Raw genomic sequence first — 22,023 nt, 5'->3', positions numbered from 1 at the left:
CAGGACATTGTGATTCCCGATAAGGTGAAACTTAAAGTCTGCTCCAACGACTCATTACAAAATGACACTGGGGGCTTTGGAGTCTGACCACCCTGGCCCCTCTCTCAGCCCTGCATCATCCTAGCTATGTGACCTTGGGAAATTGTTCGCCCTCTGAGACTCGGATTCCTCACCCAAAAAATAAGAGCCCCCTGTAATATCATGTGTAAAGTTGTCTGATACATAGCCTGGCTCACAGCAGGTATTCATGTGGGCTTTGTCCTCCAGAGCCACACAGAGAAGGTCTGAATCCTTCTGCACATGAGATTTGTCCAAAAAGGTGGACTGAGCCCCAAAAATAATAATAATAATAATAATAATAATAATAATAACTGACACAGATTGAATTCTGTGCCTCAGGGGCTATTCTGAGGCTCTTGGTGTATTAATTCATTTAATCCTTCCAACAACCATGGAAGATGGGCACTTCCATCATGCAAATGAAAAAATGGAGGCCCAGAGAGGTTTAGTTACTTCTCAAAGTCACACAGCTAGTAAGTCATGGCATAGGACCTGAACAGGGGAAACATCCTCAAGCTGGACATCCCCACCCCCTGAGGTGGTTTCAGGTATCACACCACCCTGTTTTCCCCCGCTAGTTCCCGTAGACTCAGACCCGGACTCACTGCTACACACAATGTCCCAGCACCCAGGGCAGAAGGAGCAGGGCTGGTGGTCCCTCCTCATTGTTGCGCTCACCCTATCAGTGGTTTCAACCCCTGGGTCCCAGAACCTGCCTCCCCCCCACTCTCTGCCCACTTGGACTCTCACTGGTCCAAGGTAAAACATGTTCTAGGAAAGTCACTAAATGTTCTTTCTTGGAAAATACTGTTCTTTAACATGAGACTATGTCACTTCCCTTTTTTAAAATGTCCTTCCTTTTATGATATGATAATGGTGGTCTATTTTTGGCCACAGTTTTAACATCCTCAACTGGCAAAATAAGAAGTTTGTCACCCCAAGTGGTCTCAAGATTGAGAGAGGTGGCCCTTACCAATCCACAAGGCCCGAAGTCTGGGGGGCCTGGCTGCTTCCCTTCAGCCAGATCCCCACCCCCGCACATCCCCCGTGTCCTGATGCTCCGCCGCTCTCCCGGCCCCCCCGCCCAGGCACCACGCTTGCCTCTCCCTTGTCTACCTGGGGGTGGCCCCCCGACGAATTCCAGAGAGAAGCACCCACACCACCACTGCCTGACCCACTTGCAAAATGATCTGGTGGCTTCGCCCACTCAGCAGTGGGCACTGGGGGCAGAGGTGACAGGTTGGCCGTGAGGGGCCCCTGTAGGTGGGAGCAAATGTAACACGTCACCCTTAGAGGGGACAGGAGAGATGGTCCTGAGAGCTTAGCCTGAGAACATCCGTCCCCAGCCTACAGGGCAGGGGGCAGGAGGAGGGGACAAAGGGAGCACTGCTGCCGGACCTCAGGTGCCGGCGGGCACGGGGGAGCAACTCTGGGACCTGCAGGAACCGTGGTAAAATCCACAGAGGGCCTCTCTGTCCCCCATCCCCAGCGGAGGGCTCTGACCAAGCTCCCTCCTCCCTCTCACACCCTCAGCACACACGCACACATACTCACACACCTTATCACACAGCTCGCGTGCACAAACATGGAGCCACACTCTTTCATACACTCACACTCACGAAAGCACACTCACACTCTCACCTCCACACCTTCTCACACACCCTCATACACACATCCTCATACACTCACACCCTCTCACACAGCCCCACACAGCCTCGTACCCTCACACCCTCACACACACTCACACCCTCTCACACACTCACACCCTCTCACACGCGCTCACACGCCCCCTCCCGCGGGTGGTTCCTGGGACCCGTCTTTGAGCCATAGCGCCGAGGACACCCAGGCGCGGGGCCTGCAGTCAGCCCCGCACGGCCCCCCTCCACACCCCGATCTAATTTGGATTAGGGAACCAGCCTTCCTGTTCCTCAGACGCAGACCCTGCTTGGGTGATACAGAACCTAAGGAGGATTTGCTCTCTGTAATCATTGTGGCATCTGGTCTGGTGGGGGAACAAAGGGAAGCGCGCAGGGAACAGAGCAGCGCCTGCCAGGCCTCCACCGCCGTCCAGCGCAGCTCTCGAGCTGCTGGGCCCATGAGCAGCACAGGCCAAAGTGGCTCCTCTGGCGTGTGACAGATGCGAGGCCACCAGGGGGAAGAGCCAAGGCCTCGGTTTCTTTTGGTCTTCAGGTCACAGCAACTCAAAAGGAGTGCCGGCATCCATGAGGTGTTTTAAACTCATGACTAGTTAGGACTCCTGAGAAACACCAGCATCAAAGCCTCTGTTCTGTCTGCTGTCCCGGGGGGCCGGGGGTTTGCCTCTCATGGCTGCAGCCCAGTACCTTGCCCAGGAACCAAGTGAAGAACTAAGTCACCGCAGAATTAGCTACCTCATCCCATTGGATCCTGGCTGCAGCCCCAAGGGTACCCATTTTGCAGATGAACAAACTGAGTCTCAGTGAAGTCAGATTACTTGTCCAGTGATCAGCCTCTGAGTGGTGGGAGCCCAAAGTAGAACCCAGGCCAGTCACCCCCCGCAAGCCTGAGCTTCTAAACATCACGTCCATGAATGAAATAGTAGACACTCTGGTGGGATGAAGTTGTTTTTTTTTTTTTTTTTTTTTCGGTACGCGGGCCTCTCACTGTTGTGGCCTCTCCCGTTGCGGAGCACAGGCTCCGGACGCGCAGGCTCAGCGGCCATGGCTCACGGGCCCAGCCGCTCTGTGGCATGTGGGATCTTCCCGGACCGGGGCACGAACCCGCGTCCCCTGCATCGGCAGGCAGACTCTCAACCACTGCGCCACCAGGGAAGCCCGGGATGAAGTTTTTAAAGTTCCCTGGGTGATCCTGATGAACAGCTGGGTTTGGAAACATCCATCCCGGGTGCAAATGCTCCCATCCAAACTCCCAGTGGATGCTGGACTTTCCCACAAAAATCGTGGCCCCTTTCTGCTTCCTGATAAAATGGCATGCTGTATGGAGAGCTTACTCTCCGCCAGGAACTGCTCCGGGGACTTTACATGAAGGGACTCGTTGAATTCTCCCTTCCAGTCTTTCCAGTCCTGTGATATAGGAATTATTATCCCCATTAGACCTATGAGGAAACAGGCACAGAGCCATTAGGAGGCACAGCCAAGAAGAGGCAGGGATTGCAAGCCAGGCAGGGCAGCTCCACCTCCACCTGGGGCGGCGACACTTAGCGCTGCCCCCTGGCACTTGGCTGGGCTGCCCGGCCCGAGGCAGCAGCGCTGTCGAGCACTGTGATTTTTATCTTGACAAGTGGCCTTTTCACAATTGCTATTTCCCCTCCACAGCCCAAAGCGGAAATGAGAAGGGGAGAAAAAGAAAGAGGGCGACAGCCGGGCCTGATGGATGTGCCTGGTTGGATCACACCTTGAAACCAAAACTCCATTCCCTTTGTCTACACCAACAATGTGTGCGAGGGCCGGCAGGAAGCACAAGCGGCCCACCCCACCCCGCAGGGGAGCTTGGCATACCTCCGGGCCATGTGGGCACCCCCTGCCCGGGAGGAGCGGGAGACACAGGAGGGGCAGGGGTACGCAGGGTCCGGATGGTGAAATCACGGAGCTGGGGAGCAGGCAGCATGACAACCCTGGGGAACCGGCACTGGGGAGGCCCCAGAGCACCCAGGACAGGCTGGAGAGAAGCCTTTCAGATCATCACGCCCTCCCCCCCTAAACAGCTCTGGAGTCACTATCAGGACAAAGGTTTCCTAGGTGGCCTCAAGTCTCCTGAGAAGTCGGATCAACACACCTCCCAGGATACAAGACTCGGGGGACCTGGCCCCGCCCTGGTCAGTCTGCAACTGAAGTTCGTCTGTGGTTCCTCTGACACAGGGGGGCCTGTCTAGGGCTACAGAGGTGGGATCCAGTCTTCGAGGGCTTCCAGGAATGAGACACACACACTCAAAGTGACACCAGGCAGGTGATCTCACCGCTACGCCTGGCAGGTGTGTGCTGGGTGAGTCGGTGATGAGAACATCAATAAAAAGCTGACATTTATCAACCATGGACTATGGGCCAGACACGTGGGGATTCTCTTGTAATCCTCCCAACAACCCTACAACGAAGGCACTCTGTAAAAACCCCTATTTTACAGATGAAAAACTGAGGCCCAGAGAGGTTAAGTAATATATCCAAGTTCAACACCCGCCCTGAAGGTCTCGATCTGGTAAGGACAGTAAGAGCTGGTAAGGACAGAGAGAGGATTTGAACCTCGAAGGGGGGCTCCAGAAAAGGAATACAAGCAACGATGGGAATTCAGAGGACTGGAGATGGGGACCACTCAGGGGACACTGGGGGCGTTCGCACAGAGCAGGAGCAATCTGGGTGGGTGAGAGGAGGCAATGCCCTGCCCCTGCCTGTGAGCTGCCCATCGGGAACCCTAGGCGTCCACCTCTGTGTTGATACATTCAGCCCCAGGTTGTCCTAAATGGGCAAAGCCAGCCCCAGGCGGAGCAGAGGCAGCCCAGGGAGTGAAGCAGCAGGGAAAGGGCCCACGGTGAGCAGTGAGGAGCCACCTGCCCCTGTGGGGAGAGGCAGGCCAGGGAGTCAGGCTGAGATTGAATCCTGGCTCAACCCCCTGACGGGAGGTGCCGAGTGCCTCCATAAATGTCAGCTGGGCCCAGTAACGAATCACGCCGACAAAGCATCACTCCTTTGGAGCCACCAGCGTGGGCACCTTTTGCTGCCTTGGGCAGGTGAGTCAGCATCCTCCCTCCAATGCTTCCACTGGTCACCTCTGGCTCCCGGTAACTCAGCCGTAAATCCTCACCCCGTACCACGGAGATGTCCGTCTGCCCCTGGGAAACCCTGCTGAATTTACGAGCTCACAAGTCCAGATTCACTGGCGAGGGAAAAAGGGATCGTGTTGCCCATGGGGGACCTGGTGCTCAGAAGCCATAAACCACGCTGGTGACAGCGGCCTGACGGGTTGAGGGCCCTCCCGGGTCATTTGCGCTCGGCTTAATGGCCATGATGATGAGGCAGACGCTGTTCGAGAACTCCACGCGGGCTACTACTGAAGCTTTAAATCAGTCACAGGAGGTTAAGGGAGCAGCTGTCTCTTTTCATCTTATTTTTGGGGTGCCTGATTGCAGCCCTTTTTCCTTTTTCTCTTGTTCCTTCTCGCTTGTCCTACCTTGACCCACGAGATGGCCAGAGAATTTCGAACACACACGTCGAATTCTAACTTGGGGGCACAGGGGAGCCACTGCATTTCCCAATCTTTTTTATTGTCTTTGGAACAATAGTCTGCTGTGTTCCAAAGCATACAGGCTCATCTTGCATGGGGCAGCAGAAGGAATGAGGGCAATGGGGGGTGCGGCGGAGGCAGGAGGGCGTCCAAGGCAGCAGCAGAGAGCAGCCTGTGGGGCAATGCAGATCTGGGGGCAACCTCCGGGAAGTCGGGTCCTCTGTGTCTCCACCGGCCCTGCCAGCCACAGTGTGGTCGGGGCTGCCTCCCCTCGACACCTTTCTCCCTGGACCCAAATGCCAGCCCATTAAATGGCCATTGAAGGGAGGAGCTAGCGCTAGTCTTCTTGCCTTGTGCTGGGGCAAAGAATATCCAGGTCTTATCCAGGGAGTAATCTCAAATTACCAAAAGCCAGTGCTTTTATTTGATCTAAGACTCCGTGTGTGTGTGTGTGTGTGTGTGTGTGCATGTGTGTGTGTGTGAGAGAGAGAGAGAGAGAGAGAGAGGGAATTAAAGGCAAAAGGGGGTATTATATGAACTATCCATTGGCACAAGGAAAGAAAGAGCTAGCATCTCTGGCTGGCTGTGAACGCCCTTTAATTAAGCAATAAATTTGGAACCAGGGAAATGAGCATCAGTAAAGAAACACTCTGTTTAATTACCCATTCATCTGTTTGGCTCCACCAGGGCACCTGTGCCAAGACACGCCAGCCTATGGTCACTCAGGACAGAGGCTGCCCAAGTACACATTCCAATTTGGTTGCAGCTCATGCCATGTTGAGAGAGAGAGAGAAACAGAGGCCCAGAAGCCAAGAGAGACAGAGGCGGGAGACAATGACGGCACAGAGCAACAGCTACAATTCCATCAAAGGGCTCTGGTGACACTGTAAACCACCAGACACAACCAGAGTGGTTTGTCACCAGAGCCCCAGTGGAATTGACTCAGAAGGCATTGTTGCAGATTTTTCCAACATGAGGCCAAAAGAAAGAGGCTGTGTGTGTGTGAAATACTGTTCTCCGTCATCTCCAGCCCTGCATTGCTGTTGAGGAGCAAACCCCAAGGTTTTGATCCCAAGTTCAATTCCAAGTCATCGCCGTTGAGTGGCTGAATGACACCCTGTCTGCTCTTACACCTCTGATTCAGAGTCCAGCGGGGAGTGAGGCAGGATCCCGGGGGGGCAGCTGGACACCAGTAGCCAAAGGCTTCAGGACTCTATTTCTGTGTCCCTGGGGGACCTTGGAGCTCTGGGCCTGATTCCAGAGCTGAGGCTCCTGGGTCAGCTCCACGGAAGCCAATCACAGGACCCCCCAAAAGCCAGGATGCTGGGAAGAGCTGGGGAGGGGTTGGGGAAGAAGATGATCAATGTGAACTCTATCCCAGCTGCTCACTGTGTGACAGGCCTCTGGGAGTCTGGGGTTTGGGTTCCGGAGCATTTCTAGAATCCAAGAGAAGAGCAAAGTGAAGAGGATTTCAGGCACCAGAAAGGGTCCTTCGTGTTACTACAGTGCCCCAGGGGTGACTGAAGAGGTACCTCCCACCTGCATTAAGGATCCCAAACCTGTCACTTGTTTCCAGAACTTTCTCTCCATGTGGAAGAATTTCTGGAGAAATATGTATTATGGAGGAATATGTATTTCTCTCTGTGTAGGGGGATGTGCTTAGGGGATGGACCAAATCTTTCCTGCTTTGGCCTCTGATCCCTACAATCTGCTCCCACTCACAGCTCTTACTCACCAGACAGCCTCGTGACGTGTGAAGAATAAGTGAATCTGAAACCGCAGGGGAGATGGCCTTCCAAAGACTCGACTTTAAAAATTAAGGCGAGGAGGAAAGCATTTGGCAAAGGACATTTCAGGTGTGGCCAAATTCAGGGCTTTGAAAATATATCTTGCGATGTTTCACTAAACCCAGAGCAAAGCGGTCGGGGCCCGGCTCTGGTCATTATAAGTTATTTGTAGCTTGTTTCTTTCCAAAGCAATTTTCTTTTATCTGCAAGCTAAGCTCTTTTGACCCAGCCTGATTTCTGCAGCTGTTGTGCCCAACTCCTGCCTTCACCGGCTGACAGGCGTTCGGAGACAGCTCTGCCAAGCGGCAGGAACGTGAGGGCCCCGGCTCCAGTCCGAGACCCCAAAAAGACCCTGGCCAGCTCTCTGCACGCCAGGAAGCATCCAGAACACTGCCACGGGGCCGGCATGCATGTGGGACACAGCAGATCAGAGTTCTCCCAGGCAGGGCCCAGCCAGGCGAAGCCATGCCCATTAGAAGGTCAGTACCATGTGGGACCCGATCTGACAGGCAGGGACTCCGGACAGACGGCAGGAGCGCAGGGAGAGGGAAAGATGGAGCCTGGGCCTCTGAGGCGAGCTTCAGCACACAGGCCAAGTTGAGAAGACTTGTGGCTGGTGGTTGGGTCCTTAACCACACCACCCACTCATGGGGCTGCAAACACACTAAGTGAGCTCCTGCGTGGGAAGTTTCCTCTACAGGGAATAGATCTTTAGGCCTCTTCTTATAGCCTCTCCACCTTTTTTAAGTTTTGTGATCTTCCTACCCCCATCAGTCCATTCTCTGTGAAAACTGTATCAGTGTGTGCTGCTCTCCCATGCCTCACTCCATCCCCATGGACCTGCCCAGCCAGCAGACAACCTCTGCAACTCCCAGGTCCCTCAAGGTCATCAGCTTCCATGTCCACCTCTCACCCATACAGGCTGGAGGTCACTTGTTGGGAACAAGTCCTCTGGAGCCTTCCAAGAGGTCAGTTTCACAGGTAACTAAATCCCCTGGGAACATGTCCTCTGAGCTGCCTCACCTCCAGGTGATGTGATCCTAAAGACCATGTCACCGACCTGTGTCCTCCAATAGTGTGGCCGGACTGGGAAGGAAGCCGGAGGGTGTTAGGTCATGAAAGTGTCCAATTACCCGTACCTGATGCTGTATAAGCCATGACCCTACTCCGCCTTCAGTACCTCCTGAAAAAAATAAGGATGGAGGAGATCGAGACCTTCAGGGCGGGTGTTTCTCCAAAGGCACCCACACTTATTAATTCTGATCTGTACACCTGTCAACACTTCCCAAGATAACAAACTAAACACCAAAGAATAAAAGAGCAATGTGCTCCCTGGCACATCTATTTCCAGATGCCCTTGTAGGATTCTCTGCTCACCAAAAGGAACTCTGCCAGCTGCCAAAGCCAGTCTGAGGCTGGAGATGGGGAGCCATTCCCAGGCCGAGGTAATTTGTTCTTCCACAGGCCGACACTGAAAGTCAAGACCTAGAACAGGGTCTCACAAATTATCCTGGCCCACGGAGCTTGGTTTTGTCTGATTCTCTTCCTGTTGTCCAACGGTGGCAAGTTGCAGGTGCATCTGTTCTGAATACCGGCCTCTTGCCTTTGACGCCCCTGGCTAGTGTCTCTGAGATGTTTGGTCAGAGCCACCAATGAGACCGACACGCCTCACACAAGGCTCTGCTAAAGACCTCCATTTAACTTAATGGACTAAACAGGGAACCATTTCTATATGATTAATTAATTAGAGTCTTACTAAGAAGGTAATAATATAACAATTTAAATAAGACTGCAAGGCCTAGCTGCCAGATCATAAAAAGAACACCAAGAATAGCACAATTAGAAAGACATTCAAGACAGAGGGAACATGAAACAGTGGACCCAGCTCTAAGGCCGCCCTTAGTTCATGGGGTTTCAAGTCCAGGGTCCACCTATTTGACCTAAAAGTTACCTGCCTTCTCTGAGCGTTTCCTCTCTCAATAAATGGAAGGGTTGAGGTATATTTGTCAGTGCTGTTGTGGAAATCCAGTAGATGCCATGCATGAAAACTGTCCAGAAAATAGGCTTAAAATGCATGGAAACATTGCTCAAGAAATTCCAGCCTAATAGCTTGTACTGAGAATGGAAATAAATGGAAAGAGGTCTGATGAACATGGTCCATTCTGTTTTATCAGCAAACATCTTATTTTTCACTGTGCTTTTAACCTGCTTGCCCACTCCAAGTCCTTTGAAAGTAAGTGAATGAAAAGTCCCCATAAGAATCATTTTAGCTGATTATAAATGAATAAATAGTTATTTGCAGATGAGTCAAAATGATTCTAGTTAGTAGATTTGCTGGCTGGTATTTGGATTTGGGGGCATTTGTAGCATCTCAGTGTCCCTGCAACCCTCACGCAGCCCCCTCCTCTCCCCCATACTGCTCCTCCTTTCTTCTCCTTACCCCTCACACTTTTGCCCATATTACTACTCAAGGTCTCCCACCTTGGGTCCCTCATCTGTCCTGCGTCTGGTGACCCAATCCCGCAAGGCCTTGCTAGATAACTCTATCTAAACCTAAACCTTTTTCTGTAAAGGACCAGACAGTAACTATTTCAGTCTTTGCAGGCCATACAGTCTCTGTCACAACTCCTCAACTCTGCCTCTGCAGTGTGAAAGCAGCCATAGACAAGATGCCAGTGAGTGTGGCCGTGTTCCAATAAAACTTTATTTGCAAAAACAACCGATGGGCCTGATTTGGCCCAAGAATCTAAATAGTTCTTTGGTGTTATGGGATTATAATGGTTAATATATTGGATCTAGAGGTTCACTTCCTCACTTCCTTCTGGGGCTTTTTATACTTTAACCCTAAGTCACGATTCATGGGGGACATTTTAGACACTGGGAAAAGTCCAGTATAAAAGATATTAAGAATGGGTGCCTTTTAGTGTCTCTCAATCACAATACTTGTGGCTAAAGCCCACCAGGCTTTGTCGCCTGCAATGCTGGCATTTTCAGATCACAGAAAGACCTAAGCTTAACTAGATCAATGGCTCTTAAGCTTGAGAGCATAACAGAATCACCCAGAGGGCTTTTTATAAATTTATTTATTTATTTATTTTTGGCTGCGTTGGGTCTTCATTGCTGAGCATGGGCTTTCTCTAGTTGTGGCGAGTGGGGGCTACTCTTCACTGCGGTGTGTGGGTTTCTCATGATGGTGGCTTCTCTTGTTGCAGAGCACGGGCTCTAGGCACGTGGGCTTCAGTACTTGTGACACGTGGGCTCAGTAGTTGTGGTTCTCGGGCTCTAGAACGCAGGCTCAGTAGTTGTGGCGCACGGGCTTAGTTGCTCTGAGGCATGTGGGGTCTTCCCGGACCAGAGCTTGAACCCATGTCCCCTGCATTGGCAGGGGGATTCTTAACCACTGCGCCACCGGCGAAGTCCCTGGAGGACTTTTAAAAACACAATTACTGTGCCCCATTCCAAGACTTTCTGATACAATAGGTCTGGGGTGGAACCAAAAGATTCACCTCTCTAACTAATTCCCAGGCAATGCTGATGCTGCTGGTCCAGGTACCATGGTTTGAGAACTGCTGGGTTACATGTTAAAAACCTAGAGGTATACTGTCACCTAGTGGATGGTTCTTAGTGGTACCCTACACCAACTATTCTTTGATTTTTAAAGTGTACTAAAAATTACACATCTTTTGCCATGGAGAAGAATCTAATTCATAAAGCCAATTTGTCATTTGTGTACTTGGGATTCCATAACCATATTCCAAGCTTCTTTAAAGAAATGAGATGTCACTTTATTTACGATAACATGGCAGCAATTTTAAATCAACTTAAACTAAAAACAGATTATTTTCCACAGGGGGAAAAACACTTAAAATATCTAAATAGAATAAAACCACTGCTGGCTCTGTTCTCTGGCCACTCTCCCATTGTCCAGATGCACATACCTCTTCTGAAAGGCAAAATCCACACCCCAGCCCTCCAACCCCCTATCGATGAATGAACCACTTCGACCTGGTGTAATTGATGAAATTCAGCAGGAGATTAGCTAAAACGAACCTGTTTCAGACCCTGGACTTTGTGATCTTTGCACACACAGAACAGTAGCAATGGTAAAGGACCCTGTTAATGGGTAACTGTGGAAATGTTTGCATTCCAACATACTGACAATGCAATGACCCACTCCCACCTATTCATCCCCGTTAGTTTCATCTAACTCCACCTGGCACAAAATGAAGGGGCGCTACAGTTGCCAATAGCAGATGACTTGGGATACCATGCTTGGCGGGCTGCTGGATCATTGTCATTGTGAAGAAACACATTAGGGCTGTGCTACAAAGGATGGCCTGGTACCAAGAGCACGGAAATGACAGGGACCAGAACGATTTTTGATGCCAACAGTTTATATTTGATCTCCAGATGCAATGCAGCTGACAGCTAATTAGTTTGACTTAGATCTACACAGATCTTCCCCTTTTTTCCCACACATGCTGTGGGCATGCTAGTGTGAAAATGTGTCTGCCTGGGGTTGCGCTTTGATTGAGAATTCTCTGGAATGAACACACTTGGAACCCCTGAGAAGTCTGGAGGCCCAGCACGTGGACCATCTGGTGAAGACAGTCTTTTTCTCTTCTGCTTGGCCCAAGAGCAGGTAATGCATGGCAGTCTTTATTCCAGTGGCCGATTCCAGACTAACAAATCTGGAGTAAATCATGCAGCTTCGTTTTTTTCGTGTATGAGGCCACCATTAACTGCAAACCTCAGTGGTCGAGAGCTACTGGATGTGAATTCTGTGGCTACTAATGAAAAAGCAATCGCGGTGCATTAGCTGGTGAGCTGTTTGGGAGGAATGAGAAAGACGTGCAAACCTACAGTTCCAGGGACAGCAAGAGCAGCAAGACCCTCCCCTCCCCTGGCCCCAGAGTATCAGAGCTACATTTATGCAGACCTACTGTGCGCTGAGCATTGTTAGAAGCACATGTAGTCTTTACAACAGGGGCTATTGTTATCCTCATTTTACAGTTGAGCAATCTGAGACGTGAAATTGATTGCCCCAGATCAAGCAGCTGGTATGTGGAGAAGCTAGGTTTTGATCCCCGAAGTCCTTCTCCAGAGGCCATGCTCTCAACAACTACACCTTACGACTTCATGAGCCCGGCTTGGTCTAAGCCATCCATGGCAATCCAAGCCCTATTGACTGGTCTAGGGCAAGGCAGGTGTGGCCTTCCCTCCCCAGAAGTAGGATTATATCTCACCCGCCACCATGACCTCATGGTGGACTGAGTGTGTCTCCCTGTCCCCTGACTTTGGGCTTGGCCATGTGACTTGCTTCAGCCAATGGGATGTTGCACCATGTGATCCAAGCTGGGGCTTGAAATGCGCTTGTGCCATTGGTGTACCCCCTTGTCCTCATGGGCCTCAGAAGGAGATTCATGGAGCCAACCCAGACGGGAGTGAAGCCCAGAGCCAGGCCCAGCTGAACCCAGACTTAATCATCAAACCCCGGCCACCCCACTGGTTGCATACATCATGCACTGATACAGCTCACCATCATGTTCTAGTCCATGATACTCTGGGAAATGTTTCTAGAATAAATTGAGCCTCCAGAGGAGAAATATTTTTGGACCTTACCCCTCTCTTCCTCCCTGGGCACTGGTAAGAGTACATTGTACCCAGTGCTAGGCACCATCTGGTGACCACAGGAAACAAACACAAACACAAAAAGCCAATACGCTAAGGATGCCAAAGTAGAAAAAAGGACTGATCCTAGGTCCTTGGCGATCTTTCAAGCCACTGAACAATTGCCTACCTCCACATTATTTTTTTATTTATTTATTATTTTTGGCTGCATTGGGTCTTCGTTGCTGTGCGTAGGTTTTCTCTAGTTGCGGCGAGTGGGGGCTACTCTTCGTTGTGGTGCGCAGGCTTCTCATTGCAGTGGCTTCTCTTGTGGCAGAGCATGGGCTCTAGACGCATGGGCTTCAATAGTTGTGACTCGCGGCCTTCAGTCGTTGTGGCTTGCAGGCTCTAGAGAGCAGGCTCAGTAGTTGTGGCACACGGGCTTAGTTGCTCCGCGGCATGTGGGATCTTCCCGGACCAGGGGTCAAACCCGTGTCCCCTGCACTGGCAGGTGGATTCTTAACCACTGCACCACCAGGGAAGCCCTACCTCCACATTTTTTGAGACAAACAATCTTCTCTTTGTTCAAGCCAGCATTAGTTGAGATTTCTATTATTTACAGCCAAAGCCTATCTTAACTGCTATTGACTCTCTTAAGCATGGCAAAGAAGAACTTTTACAAAAGCTATATGTTCACATCTCCCTCTTTTTTCTTTAAGTTGGTCAAACCTCTCCAAAATAGCAGGAGGGAAGTCACAAATTCTTGCTAATATCAGTCAATTGATAACTGCTGCCACTCTTCCTGGAGTGATCAGTTTAGAGTTGTCCATGTGAGAAGCAGCTTAACTAAAATCAACGCTTAAATTTTGTTTGTTGATGTAGTCAAACTTCTAGAACACTTCCTAACATATAACAGGTGCTCAGTAGAGCTTGTTAAATGAAATTTTTAATTGAGGTGTTGATATTTCTCTGGATGGGCCATCACACGTGTCTCTTGGGAATCTGCTTTGTCTTCTCAAGAAGCCTCCTGGAAATCACACCAAAGTGAATTTTGTGAAGGCTGCACACTAAACAGACCTTCCAAACTCAATGGAAGTCTTCTCATGATATGATTACAAATAGAAATCATAACAGTTTATTGAAATATAATTCTCATACCATAAAATTCACTTTTTTAAAGTGCACAGTTCAGTGGGTTTTAGCATATTCACAGGATTGTGCAACCATCAACCATAATATAATTTTAGAACATTTTCATCATCCCAAAGGAAACCTCATAACCATCAACAGTCATTCACCATCACTCCCTCCCCCATCCACCCAGCCCCTGGCAACCACTAACCTACTTTCTGGCTTTATGGATTTTCCTATTCTGGACATTTAATATAAATGGAGCCATACAATATATGTGGCCTTTAGAGTCTGACTTGTGTCACTTAGCAAATATTTTCAAGATTCATCCATGTTGTAGCAGGTATCAGTACTTTATTCCTTTTTATTGCTGAATAATATTCCATTATATGGATATACCACATTTTCTTTATCCATTCATCATTTGATTGCTTCTACTTTTAGGCTATTACGAAGGATGCTGCTACAAACATTTGCTTACAAGTTTTTGTGTGGCAATATGTCTTCTTTTCTCTTAGGCACATACCCAGGGGTAGAATTTTTGGGTCAAGCTCTATGTTAACCTTTTCAGGAACTTCCAGACTGTTTCCCAAAACAGCTGCCCCATTTTATATTCCTGCCAGTGGTTTATGGAGAGTTTCAATTTCTCCACATCCTCACCAACACTTGTTATTATCTGTTTTTCTGATTATAGCTAGCAGGTGTGAAGTGTATCTCCTTGTAGTTTTACTTTGCATTTCTCTGACGGTTAATGGTTTTGAGTATCTTTTTTGTGTGTTTATTGGCCATTTGTACAACCTCTTTAGAAAAATGTACAGACATAAATTTGATCTTATTTATATAGTCTAATTTTGCTGAAAACTTTTGTGAGGCTGCATTATGAAACCAAAATTCTTTTCTCCCTAATAATATACAAAATATTATGAAAACCTGGTTAACTCACATGTCACTGATTTAGAATGGCTGTATCCACAACAAAGGAAAAGATCATTGTTTTCTCAGCCAATAAAATCCCATCTCTTAGCACGTCTGGCAAAAAAAAAAAAAAAAAAAAAATCAGTCTAGTAGAGCAAAAGTGTGATCAGAATTAGTGAAATGTTTAAATGTTAAATGGCTTTTAGAATTCCCTTTTCTTCTTTTAATTACATGTAGTAACAGAAACTACTGTGTACTTTAAAATTATAATGTCCCACTTTTTAATTTATCTACTAATAAGTTTTTTCTAAGTTGCTATATGTCAAGCATTATACCAGATTTATTCCAGCTGCTGGTTCATTTAAACCTCACAAGAACACTATGAGGTGGGTAGCATGTATTAGTTAGCTATGCTGCGTAACAAATCATCCCAAAACTTAGCAGCTTAAAACAACAGCCATAACTAATTAGCTCTCATAGTTTCTGTGGCTAAGACATGGGCAGGATGGCTTGACTCTGCTACATAACATCTGGTGCCTCAGTGGGAAGACCCGAAGGCTGGGGACTGAAATAGCAAATATCACTCAAACATCTGGCAGTTGATGCTGCCTGTTGATTGAGACCTTCACACAGCCTATGCATGTTCTTCTTGATGTGGTGGCTGGATTCCTGAGAGAGAACCAGATGGAAGCCATATTGCCTCTGTGACCGAGCCTCAGAAGTCATTCAGCGTCACTTCCATCACAGTTACAAAGGTCCACCCAAGTTCAAGTAGAGGAAACACAGTCCCTTCCAATTATGGATCGCAGTATGCACTGTGATGGTTACTTTTATGTGTCGACTTGACTGGGCCACAGGGTGCCCAGATTGAACATTCTTTATGAGTGTGTCTGTGAGGGTGTTTCCAGATGAGATTAGCATTTGAATCAGTGGACTCAGTAAAGCTTATCACCCTCCCCAGTGTGGGTGGGCATCATGAAATCTACTGGGAGCCTGAATAGAACAAAAAGTGGAGGAAGGGAGGATCCATCCTCTTCCCACCGTCCTGTTGAGCTGGGACATCAGTCTTCTCCTGCCCTTGGATTGGAACTTACACCTTTGGCTCCCCTGGTTCCCAGGCCTTCAGACTCAGACTGAATTGCACCACTGGCTTTCCTGGGTCTCCAGCTTGCAGATGGCAGATCATGGGACTTCTCAGTCTCCAAAATCATGTGAGCCAGTTTCTTATAATAAATCTATCTACATAGAGAGATTTATATAGAGATTGTATATATACACGTGTACATAAAACTACATATACATGCGTATGTGTGTGTATTGGTTTTGTTTCTCTAATACATATGCCCCAACAAAATTCATATGTTGAAGTCCTAATCCCCATACCTCAGACTGTGACCTTATTTGGAAATGGGGTCATTAGAGAGCTAATCAAGTTAAAATGAGCTCATTCAGTTGGGTCCTAATTCAGTATGAGTGGTATACTTATAAAATGGGGAAATTTGAAGACAGTTAACACACACCCAGGAGAACACCACATGAAGATGAAGGCAGAAATCAGGGTGATGCTTCTACATGCCAAGAAATGCCAAAGATTGCCAGAAAACCACTCAGAGCTAGTGAAGAGGCATGGAGGAGATTCTCCTTCACAGACCACAGGAGGAACCAGCCTGTTCTTGGTCTCAGACTCCCAGCCTCCAGAACTGTGAGGCAATAAGGGTCAGTGGTTCAAGCCAGCCAATTTGTGGTACTATCAGCCCGTATCCTCACATGCGGAATCCACAGATATGGAGGGCCAACCCTGGAACTTGAGCAATCTCCTGCAGGTACCGAGGGATGACTGTACTTTATCACAGCAGCCCTAGGAAACTAATCCACCACCTCTTGATGGAGAATCATCAACATCATATTGTAGGAAGAGCTTGCAGAATGGGGTAGTTAGGGGTGTGGCCATCTTTGGAAATTCCAACCTGCCACAGCCCATCCCCTGGCCAACAAAAATTCACCTCTCTCCCATACGCAAAATGCACTAGTCCCCTCCTGCAAACCACCAAGTCTCATCCCATTACAGCACCAGCTTAAAGTCCAGGATCTTATCATATAAATCAGGTCCAGATGGAGTTGAGACTTCTGGAGTTCAGTCAAGGAGCACAGCTCCTCTGGATCTGAAGTGTCGTCAATTAAATAAACCAGTTATCTACCCACCCCTACGGGCCACAGGCAATGGGGGAACAGGTCATTAACATCTTCTCCTTTTCGTCATCCTCATTCTTTGAGAGCCTGAAACTATCAACTCTAAACTCCATCAAATGTCTCTCTCAAATTGTATTCTTCCCTCATTTCCTCCCTCCTTATAGAACTAGATGATCTCAGAGTTGGAAAGGGATTTAAAGTTTAAGCTGGCCCTGCACACAACCTGGACAAATCTCACTCTAGACATGATGTTGGGCTAAGAAAGTCAGACTCTGAAAACTAGATACTATATGATTCCACTTACGGGAAGCTCAAAACTGGCAAACTGATCTGAGGTGATAGAGGTCAGAATAATGGTTACCTCTGGGGGATGGTTTGATGGTGAGAGGTCATGAGGTATCCCTCTAGGCTTGACCTGGTTGTAAATATGTAAAAATTCATCTTAAGATTGTGCGTTTATGTAAGTTATACCTAGTTTTTTAACAAGAGGTTTAAATTAGTTCTGTGGTTCCCATACTTAAGGATTTCATAAACTGATCAAACTCCATACTTCCTTCCCCACCTCCCAATTAGAAGAAATAATTTTCTAAAATGACTATGGATTAATGTTATAACTAGGAAACAGCCGAATGCTTTCTTCTTGGGTTTAAAAAAGTACGACTGACTTTGAAACTATGCTTCTCAAACCCCACAAGGGAGAGCTAAACAGCTGCCATGATCACTCCAAAGGGCTCTTTAATTGTCCCTGCTTTCCTTCCCCACCCCTTTCTGCTTTCAGGCTCTGTCCCTGTGCACATGGGCCTCTAAGCAACAGGTGAGAGACAGACCCCTCCTTATTTGAGGGCTTCTATTACATTAATAAGAATGAGAAATGCCAAAGCAGGACTTTGTAAAAATTGTGGTATGTTTTAGGTGTTTTACTTTTACATACATGTGGTGACCGATATCCTATGTATGGAAGACTCCATACATTGTAGAGTATACCTCTGAGATTGTGGGGTATTTTCTGCATCTTTCCCCAAGGAGTCATTTCTAGCCAAAGAAACACACACCTGCCCCTCCCAACACACACCACACATACACCACACACCACACACACACCACACACCACACACTTGCATGTACACACACAGGTTTCAGCCAGGTGAGATGTTGTCAGTATCTCCCAGTTTCTCGTGGTCCCTCCAGCCTGTTGAGCTCCCAACAGCCTGCAGGTTTCCAAACAAAAATCCGACAACCTCATCTGCAGGGACAAGACTGGATCCAAAGCTAAACTCTTCATTCAAAAAGTGAACATTTTTATAGATAAGGATTTTTTGTTTGTTTGTTTTGGCTTTAATGATTTGACCATAAGTGCCAGTCCTACTGTAGCAAAAAATCCAGGAGGGACCTCTGATTCTCAGATCCCTGGGTTCTGCAAGTAGTTGTTGTTTGTCAGAAACTGGACTCTGGGGACTTCCCTGGTGGTCCAGTGGTTAAGAATCCACCTTCCAATGTAGGGGACACAGGTTCAATCCCTGGCCGGGGAACTGAGATCCTATATGCGGCAGGGCAATTAAGCCCATGACGTGCCGCAACTAAGACCCGATACAGCCAAATAAAATAAATAAATAAATAAATATTTTAAAAAAAAAAAAGAAAAGAAACTGGACTTTGAGTCTAACTGCCTTGGATTGGAGAAGCAGCCCAAGGAGAGCTCAAGGTTAAATCTGCATTAGCGGTGAGCTTCTGAAGAGAGCTTGCCAACAGAGCAAGGAGGAGTGCTGCAGCATGCAGGCCCCAGGAAAGGCCTGGGGAAGGGTGACTTCAAAGCTCCTGGGTTTCCTATCTCTTCAGAACTTCAGATTGGCAGAAAGAGGAAGTCTCCGCTGGTCCTAAAAAAAAAAAAAAAAAAAGCCAAAGACTTTTGGGAGCAGGGAGCAAGTCACACAGAAATCCTACCTCCCTTGGAGATTTCTGAATGTTCAATTTGGCATTATCTTGATTTGGAAGTGAGAAAAGTACAGGAAATATCCATGAGGACAGTACGTATTCATTTCATTATTACTATTATAACTCACATAGTACCTACTATAAACCAGACATGTCTAAGCATATTACACTCATCCAATCCTCCCAGCAACCCTCAGAGGCAGGCATTATTAACAAGTTTTAGAGCTGGGGAAACTGAAGCACAGAGTAGGTGGTTGATGTTATGGACTGAATTGTGTCCCCCCAAATTCATATGCTGAAGCCCTAACCCCCAATTTGACTAGACTTGGCGATGGAGCCTTTAAGGAGGTCCTTAAGGTTAAATGAGGTCATAAGGGTGGGGCCCTAATCCAATACAACTTGTGTTTTTATAAGAAGAGGCAGAGACACCAGGAATACACATGCATAGAGAAAATGCCATTAGGACAGCAAGAAGGTGGCTGTCTGCAAGCCAAGGAGAGAGCCCTCACCAGAAACCAACCCTGCCAGCACCTTGAGCCTGGACTTCCAGCCTCCAGCACTGTGAACAAATAAATTTCTGTAGTTTAAGCCACCTAGTCTGTAGTATTCTGTTGTGGAAGCCCTAGTGAACAGTGCAAGTGACTTGCCCAAGATCTTTTGCCTGGTAAATGGAAGAACTGAGATTTGAATCCAGACTGTATTGACACCTGAGTCCATGCTTTTCATGGCTATTGTACAGTGTCTACTGCCCTGAGAAAGGAGAGTTCCACTGGAGAACATGACGGTGACCACAGGAACTGCAAGCATTTACTCTGCACCAGCCCACCTCGCTAAGTGCTTTGCATGGATTATCCATTTAATACCAACAACAACCCTGTGAGGTTATTGCTATTAACCACCACCCCCCATTTCACTAAGGCCTTAGGAGGAATCCAGTGGGGGCAAACTCACTCCAGAGCCAGCTGTGAACACTATGCTATACCACAATTAATTATAACTATTAGCGATCATTTTGTTATGGTCAGCTTCACCACCTGGCCAAAAACTATTCAACTGGGTTTCCCAAGTATGAGAACACAGTCGAGCCAAGTGAGAATTATGAGCCAGTGAGGAAGGTGTGCCCACTGAGATAGCACAGTGTTGAAGACAAAGGGCCAGTGGAGAGGCAGCTCTGCCCTGATGGGCAGGAGAGGGTAGGAAGGAGCACTGTCAGAGGGGCATACCCATCCAGGACTGCTGCAGCAGGGCCACAGGACCACTGTTTGCTCCTTCTCTCTTTGAATAAGCAATGGCTAATGGGGACTCAGCAGCAGTCAGGTTGGGGTCAAAGAGGGGTTGCTCACATTGCCTCTGTTTCCAGCCACACCCTCTACATCCCCCCAAATAGGCCTCGCTTCCTTTTTTAGGCACGCAATTTCATCAGTCCCACGGATGGGTTAGGAAGGACTGACATAAATCATCTCCATTCTGCTGGCACAGCATTTTCCAAAGGGCAAGATGTGTCTCGCAGGTGGGCACCCCTGAGACAGGTAGACCCTTTTCAAATCTTTCTCAACCTTGTGACTATGTCAAGGAAAAGGCTTGGTGCTAATATGCCTTTCATAATGCCTCTCATATTTGCTCATACTTGAACAAAGAGAGACCAGACTTCAGACCCAGAGCCTTCCATGGGCAGCAGTGTCTGCTTGGTAAATCCAAATTACACATACAGGGTCCCACATCTTACTGATGCCCTGTTCACTTTTTAATTCTTTTACTTTCTATGTTGCTTTTTGGAAGGTTTCTGTTGTTGTGTCTCCAAGTTTACTACTTTCTTTCATGATGTCTAATCTGCGATTAAGCCCATACAGTATACTTTTCATCTCAGACATGTACTTTTCATGTTGAGAAGTTCGATGTAGGTCTTTTTTTATATCTTCCTGTCTCTTCTTAACTCCTTGAACATGTGGAGTACAGCTATAGTAACTGTTTGACTTGTCTTTTTTTTTTTTTTTTTTTTGGTGGCCATACTGCGCAGCTTGTGGGATCTTAGTTCCCCAACCAGGGATTTAACACAGGCCCTCGGCACTGAGAGTGCAGAGTCCTAACCGCTTGACTGCCAGGGAATTCCCTGATTTTTCTCTTAATTCAAACATCTATGTCAGTTCTTGGTAAGTTTAGATTGATTTTTCTTCTCATTATGAGTCCTACTTTCCTGTTTCTCTGTTAGATGCTGGACATTGTGAACTTGATGTTTTTGGGTACTGGATATTTCTGTCTTTTTTTACAATGATTCTTAATCTTTGTTTTAGGCTGTAGTTAAATTATTCAGAAACAGTTTCTTTCAGGTCTTAACTTTTAAGATTTTTAGGCAAGACCCAAGCAGTGTTTAGTCTAGGACTAATTATTCTCCACTACTGAGGCAAAACCTCACTATACTACTCCATGAATTATGAAGTTTTCCAGTTCAGCTGGTGGAAAACACTATTCCTGGCCACACGTGAGGGCCAGGTGCTATTCTCCCCTCAGCCTCGAGTCGTTTCCTCACACATGTATTCTGCCTGATACTTGAAGAGACCTCTGCGGACTTTCAGAGTTCTGTGTGCAGCTCCCACCTCTCCAACACTCTGTACTGTAAGATCTTGCCACTGTGGTGTCCCCAGACTTTCAGCTCTATCTCCTCAACGAAGGGCGCCCCTGGGCTCTGCCTGGGTTCTTCCGCCATGCGCCACAGGCTGGAAGTTCGCTAAAGACAGTAAGCTGAGGTGATCATAGGGCTACACCTGTTTGTTTCCTCTCTTAGGAACCACTGGCCTTCCTTGATTTCCATTACCTTGAAAACTGCTGTTTTTTAACATTTCAAGTGGCAAGGTAAATCCACCCCGTCACTCCATCTTGGCTGGAAGTAAGTCTTAACTCTTTTTTTTTTTTCTGAAGTATAGTTGATTTACAATGTTGTGCCAGTCTCTGCTGTACAGCAAAGTGACTCAGTTATACTCCTGTTAATTCTTTCATTAGATTTTATAATTTTCTTCACGTAGGTCCTATGACTCCTCATTTGTCTCAGTAGATTCTCCTATGACTTCTCATTAAATTTGTGTCTCAGTAGATTCTTACTTTTATTGCTATTGTAACTATTTCCTCCCATCTCCATTTCTATGTATTTATTTCTACAGTGGAGAAAAAACTATTGATTTTTGTGTAT

The sequence above is a fragment of the Orcinus orca genome, chromosome 1 (genome assembly GCF_937001465.1).
Source record: "Orcinus orca chromosome 1, mOrcOrc1.1, whole genome shotgun sequence".
NCBI lineage: Eukaryota > Metazoa > Chordata > Mammalia > Artiodactyla > Delphinidae > Orcinus > Orcinus orca.
Note: the sequence above shows the minus strand (reverse complement) of the source record.